This window comes from Equus asinus, chromosome 21 (genome assembly GCF_041296235.1).
Source record: "Equus asinus isolate D_3611 breed Donkey chromosome 21, EquAss-T2T_v2, whole genome shotgun sequence".
NCBI classification, from domain to species: Eukaryota; Metazoa; Chordata; class Mammalia; order Perissodactyla; family Equidae; genus Equus; species Equus asinus.
The window spans coordinates 53,634,259-53,640,786 of NC_091810.1; positions in this window are offsets into that span (position 1 = coordinate 53,634,259).

Genomic DNA, 6,528 nt, shown 5'->3' on the forward strand with positions numbered 1-6,528 from the left:
GCTCATGCTCCTCTATGAGGCGAAAATGTGATTCCCAAACAGATAAAACTCAAAACTCTTTCCTCTTTCTCCCATAGCCCCCAGTAGTCAAGTTACCTAAGAACAGTATTTCAAAAGGAAAGCAATGGAGAAATTAGGCATTGATGCCATTTTCCTTTCTGGGTATGTTGGATATTTTCCAGTTGCCCCTCCATATTCACTCTTGGTCCTTCTCAACCTTGCCCTGAGACTTGGGAGGCTGACCTTGGACCTCCAATGTGGGCTGAAGAACAGAATCTCCAGCTTCCAGTTGGGTTGGGCCAGTGGCAGACCCTGGCAGGAGATCAGAAAGAGAGTCGGGTCCGGTACTTATTCCCCAGCTCCCTCTGTCCTAGACCATGGGTTGGTTGTGTCCCTCCACTGAAGGCCACAGACGGCTTCTGTTGGGTAGCCTGCTCCTAGGGGTGGTAATAACTTCCAAACATTGCTAGCCCTGGGATTCTGTACCATCCCATGTCATATTTCCTTAACTCTTACACCTTTTGCAAATCACCCCTTGAACTCTCCTCAGTTATCCTGTTGGAAGGTGCCATTGGTTTCTCTTCCACCTCATCACCATCTCTCTGGTGCCAGGATCCATTCTCAGTGTCCATCCTTGGTGACTGGGCCATTGAATAGGCACGTGGGGTGGTTCAGATGAGTGGAGCAGAACCTCAGGGCACAGATGGGCATCCCTCCTACTGAAAGATCAGTTGGCAACATGCTGAGGTCTGCTGCTAGGAAGCCTATACCAGAGGGTAGCCAAGGCAGCTCCCTGGCCCCTTGGCACAGCAGCTTGCAGCATGTCCTCTGATGGCAGCAGATGGTCTTCGTGCCATTGACTCCATACCCCTCCAGGTTCTCTGGCACTGTTGATAGAAGACATTTGCTCTTACAGGGGCTGGGCAGTCTCCTGATGTTGCTTCAAGCAACCTCTCTACACCCAAACCAACTCCTGCAGGATTCCACATATTTTTGAACGGACCCATTTTTCACCCACTAGGTGAGCCTTGTTAGAACTCACCAATAGGAGTGTTAAAGACAAGACAACAGGCCCAAAATGGAGTCACTTATGCTAAGCCCCGTGTTACCAAACTGAGTCTTAACTTAGTTAGCCTTTTGGCTCTATCAGAAGTGAAATCTTAAACCAATCAGTAATTTCCTGATCAGAATTAGTTAGATAACCCGTCTGATAAACCCCTGCCATCCTTTATAAGGAAAGTAAAGTTACAATAAGCAATCTGCTTTTTGCCTAGTATAACTTCCTTGTTCCTGCTCCTTTCTGTCCATAAAATCTCTTTCCTTGGAGCTCTTTTCTATTTGCTAGATTGGATGCAGCCCGATCACGAATTGCTGAATAAAAGCCAATAAGACCTTTAAAATTTACTCTGTTGAGTTTTGTTTTCTAACAGTTTGGGGAATGAAGATGGGATCCAAAGGAGACTGCTTACAGCCTCATGGACAATGGGAAATGCAGTCATTGGCACCCCCCTGGACTCTTTTAGTTCTCTGTCTTTCTTGCTGTTTCCAAAGGTTGTGGATAAGTTTCTCTTGGATCTGAGCTCTGCTTCCTTTGCGTCTGAACTCTCCACTCTTATTGACTTTCCAGTGCAGGGTTAATGGGTCAGTCCAGACTGACAGGAGGATCTAACAGACAGCTAGTCCTTAGCCCTTGGTTAGTCCACAGTAACAATTCTTTGGTTATTGCTGGCATCCACAGTTCCATTTCCTCAGTTACTGTTGGTTTCTGCTAACGTGCACATAAGGTAAAGGAATAATAGATATATTATTAGTGGGAATCTTGGAAGCCAAAGTTGCAAAATTGGTGTGCACAGATGGAGCACTTAAAAGCTATTTGAGTGCTTACCATCTAAATCTAAGACTCTTGTGCTAGGATAAATTGGTCAGAACAGGTTAGATCAACACTAGGTCACCCATCAACCTCAGGAAAATTTCCATGTAATGAGATACCCTGTAAAACACTACAAAATCCCCAACCTAGTGGCATATCCCTCTTAGGTATTAATTTGGTTCAAAGAGGCCCAAGGCTTAACTCAAGAAAAGGGATCCTCAAGTTCCAGAGAACCAAGTGCTTCACCTTCTGGTACACCTGCTTATTTTATGTCTAAGAACTGTGGTCTCGGAAGCTGTAGACATCTACCAAAATGGCAAAATCTTACAAAAGACAACTAGACTTACAATAATCATTATAGGGAATGTTCCAGTTAGACAAGGTCATTCATTTAAGTGCTCTTGAAAGCAAGGGTTCAAATCAAACAAACGGAATGGGATACCTATTTTAATTGATATGCAGAAGCCTCCAAAAGGCTTCAAGATTCCAAAAAGCTTCATTGAAAGATTCATTGCAATAAGCTAATGAAAAATTAGAGACACAAGAGGCAACCAAAAGCAAAGACTGTAAGACTGACATAACTCCTACTGCTCCCCATATTCCTCCTTTACCTGAGTACTCATTGTCTACTAATCCTCTGCCTGAACTGTGTTTCCACTCTGAAGAGACTATTAAACAGTTACCTTTTAAAATAAGACCACCCGAGACTGCTGGTGATCCCCTTTGGGTATCTTTTACTCCTGGGTCAAAGGCTGAACTAAGGGCCATAGTTAAAGAATTTTCTAAACTCGGGGAGGAGCCTCAAAAGTTTTCTGAAGAATTTAGAGTCCTCATCAGGGCCTATGACCCCGGGCTGCCAGATCTTTATCAGCTTGTGCACATACTGGTAGGACCTTGGTGAAGCTCAAAAATGGTTGCAGGAAGCAGAATGGCGTAACCCTGAGAATGATATTTGAGATCCTTTGTCTCTAACATGGTCTCCTTAAGAACCAGGAAAAGCTCATAAAATAGCAACAGATCTTTTAAAAGCTATACCTAGAGTCTTCCCTGCCCTTAATGAGTGGTCTATTATTCAAACCTGCAAAGGAAAGAAAGATGAATCTGTGGCAGACTTTAAAGCCATGTGGAAGCTCTCTTCCTATGGCATTCTGGTTTCTGTGTTATAGGTGATGCTACCCAACCCTGCTCTAGCTGCCTCACTTGTAAATGTATTTTCTGCCGAGATTAGTGGATTGAGTGAAAGTCAGAAAATAAGATGTGAAGCCATGAGTGTGATGGAACTCTTGGCCATAGATGAGCACTTTGAAAGGACCTTAGAACAAGACCATAAACAAAGGTCCTCCAAGTTAGTAACCTTACGGCTGCAACAGCTCCAAGGCTGGAAACCTAAAACACCACCTAGCTCCACCAAGATTCAAGTGCCCTCCAGTTCCCTGGGAAATCAACCCTTCTATAGTGTGTAGACCACCTCTTATTATGCTATTACCGGAAAAGCTTCTGTAAAGGATTCTGTTTCACTGTTGCAGTTAGCTGAGAAAGGACATAAAATTTCTAAGGAAATTTCAATTATCTTTGGAAACTCTTCATTACCTAGGTCATAATCTAAGAGCTGTAGGAATTCAGTTGTCTCCAAAAGGAATTTTAAGCTTATTCAAAAATTCCCTAGACCCACTATTAAGCGACAGCTTCGTGGATTGCTAGGCCTGGTTGGACGTTGTAGACTGTGGATTCCTGATTGTTCTCTATCAACTTCACTCTATGAACTTACTAAAAATTCAGTCCCTGAACCCCTTCCTTGGGAAAATAAACATGAGCAGACCATTATAAGATTAAAGCAAGTACTGCAAGAACTGCGTATCCTAGGGTGACCTAACTGATCAAAGCCCTTCACCTTATTTGTGGATGAGAGAGATAACCAAGCCCTGGGAATGCTCACAAGAACGTGGCAATAAGCATAGGCCTATTTACTATTATAGCATGCAACTTGATTCAATTGCGTGTGCCTATCCCAACTGCCTTAAGGCTATAGGTGCAACTTCAGAATTAGTAGAAGGCTCAGCTGATTTAAGCCTAAGAAATTACATTTGCAAATTCCACGTGTTGTCCAAAGTCGTCTTAATTCTGAATGACTCAGCATTCCTCTGCAAGCTGACTAACCTCCTATGAGATCCTTCTGCTTTCACCACCTAACCTGCATCTTAAACTTTGCAACATTCTTAGTTCTGCTATGTTGCTATCCTTGCCTGATGAAGGTGAAGCCCATGAGTGATAGGTAATAATATCCCATTCTGGGACACCACGTCTGGATTTATGAGATGCTCCTTTGACTAATCCTGATCTAATTTTGTTTGTTGATAGGTCATTCTGTAAAAATGAAAGAGAATTTCCAAGCTGGCTATGCTGTGACTACCCGGCATGAACTACCTGAGAGGGGAAAACTTCCACAAGCTAAATCAGGCCAAAGAGGAGCTCTGTGCCCTTGCCAGAGAATGTCAATTATTAGAAGGACAAATTGTTAAAGTTTATACTGACAGCCAGTCTGCCTTCAGGGTCATCCATAATTTTTAGGTGTTATGGAGACACAGGGGACTCAAATCTACTGGGATTCCAATAAAAAATGGACAGTAAGTAAATGACCTTCCTGCTACTATTCCTTTACTTTCTGAGATTGCTGTCATCAAAACAGGCTCACACCAAGAGGACTGAAACTGAGTATCAGGAAAATTCCATGGCTGACTTTCATGCAATGGCAGCAGCAACAGAAACTGTAAAGATTGTGGCACATATCGATGAAGTCCATCCTGCTTCTGCAAAAAAAATGACCCCTTAGGGGCCGGCCCGGTGGCGCAGTGGTTAAGTGTCCTTGTTCCACTTTGGTGGCCCGGGGTTCGCCAGTTCGGATCCCAGATGCGGACACGGCACCGCTCAGCAAGCCATGCTGTGGCAGGCCTCCCACATATAAAGTAGAGGAAGATGGGCACAGATGTTAGCTCAGGGCTAATCTTCCTCAAAAAAAAGACCCCTTATTGTCAGACTTTGCCTTTTGTCATCCCAAGGTCCTTACAACATGGCAACAGTCTGTTCCTGAAACAGAGAAATCACAATGGGCAAACAATGCTTGTAAATCGAATGAACATTTGGGTCTATGGGAGACCCAAGATGGCTGTTTGGTTCTTCCTAGCTCCCTGGCAAACCCCATCTTCTGGTTCTTGCATTCATTCACCCACCATGGTGCAGCTAAGATGAGTCAAACGGTAAATAAATATTGGTGTGGAGACTTCCATAAAATACCAAAAACTGTTTACCACCAATGTCTGACCTGTCAGGTCCACAATCCTGGAAAAACTATTTTCATTTCCAGAGGCCTCAAACCTCCTCCCTCTGGACCATCTGAGCACCTGCAACTGGACTTCATTCTACTACCACCTAGTATGGGTTACCAATATGTTCTTGTTATTATGTGTGTGTTCTCTGGATGAGTTGAATTCTTTCATTGCTACAAGGCTGATGCTCTCACAGTAGGAAAGAAACTCTTGGAAAATGTGTTTCCCACTGGGGGTATACCCTCCACAATATCTAGTGACCAAGACATCCATGTCATGAACTTGGATGAAAATCATGAATTTGGCAAACGTCTTGGAATTATCACTGTCTGTATCACCCTCAATCATCAGGCAAGATTGAAAGAACTAATGGAATCCTTAAACTCAAAAATCTATAAACTCGCTGAAATTACTGGACTCCCTTGGCCTTAAGTATTGCCTCTGGCCTTGCTGACTGTTTGCAGTACCCTCTTGGGAAACAAACTCACTCTGTATGAGACAGTCTCAGGTAGGCCAGTATCTCTCGGTATACAACCTTCTGCTGATCCCTTGTTATCTCATGCTAATATGACCAACTACTTTAAGCCTTTAGTGTCTTATGCTAAAATTTATCATCAGCAGGTTAAAGAAACTCTTTCAGATCCCAATTCAAAGGGTCCTGTTGGTCATGGTTTGGAGCCTGGCCACTGAGTATTTTGGAAATGCCACCAGAAGAAAATGGACTTTGAACCCTGTCGGAAAGGACCTTACCAAGTGCTCCTGACCACTGACACTGCTGCAGAATTAGAAGGCATTGAACCTTGGTTGCATATCTCCCAACTGAAAAGAGATTCTCCTGACATTTGGTCCTCTTGTGCTGGCGACCTTAAAATCATGTTGACCAGGAAGCTGATGACTTCATGTGGTAGACAGCTTCCACTCAAGATGCCAATCAAGACTTCATACTTTAACCTCAAACATGAAACACTTTCTTTCTTTCTTTCACTTTGGCATTGGCCTGGAAATAATGCCATTCTCCATATCTCCCAGGCCATTGCTAAGGGAGATAGCCTTTCAAACTGTTGGATTTGTCATCAAAACCCCTGATCTATCCATGATGCCAGAGACCCCCTGGTCCTCCCTGTGACCAAGTTTTCTTCCACTCCCAATGTCAATGTAAACCATAATCAACCCCCCACCCCCCACCTTAGAAGTCACTTACAGAGTCCAACTTTTACAGCCAGAACATTTGGCTCTAACATTTCTCCTGTCATAATGTAACTGAACACAATGCGTTCGTCTCTCAGTGAGTGCAGACCCAAAAAGAACAATCAAGATGAGGTAGGTGAAGAAAGG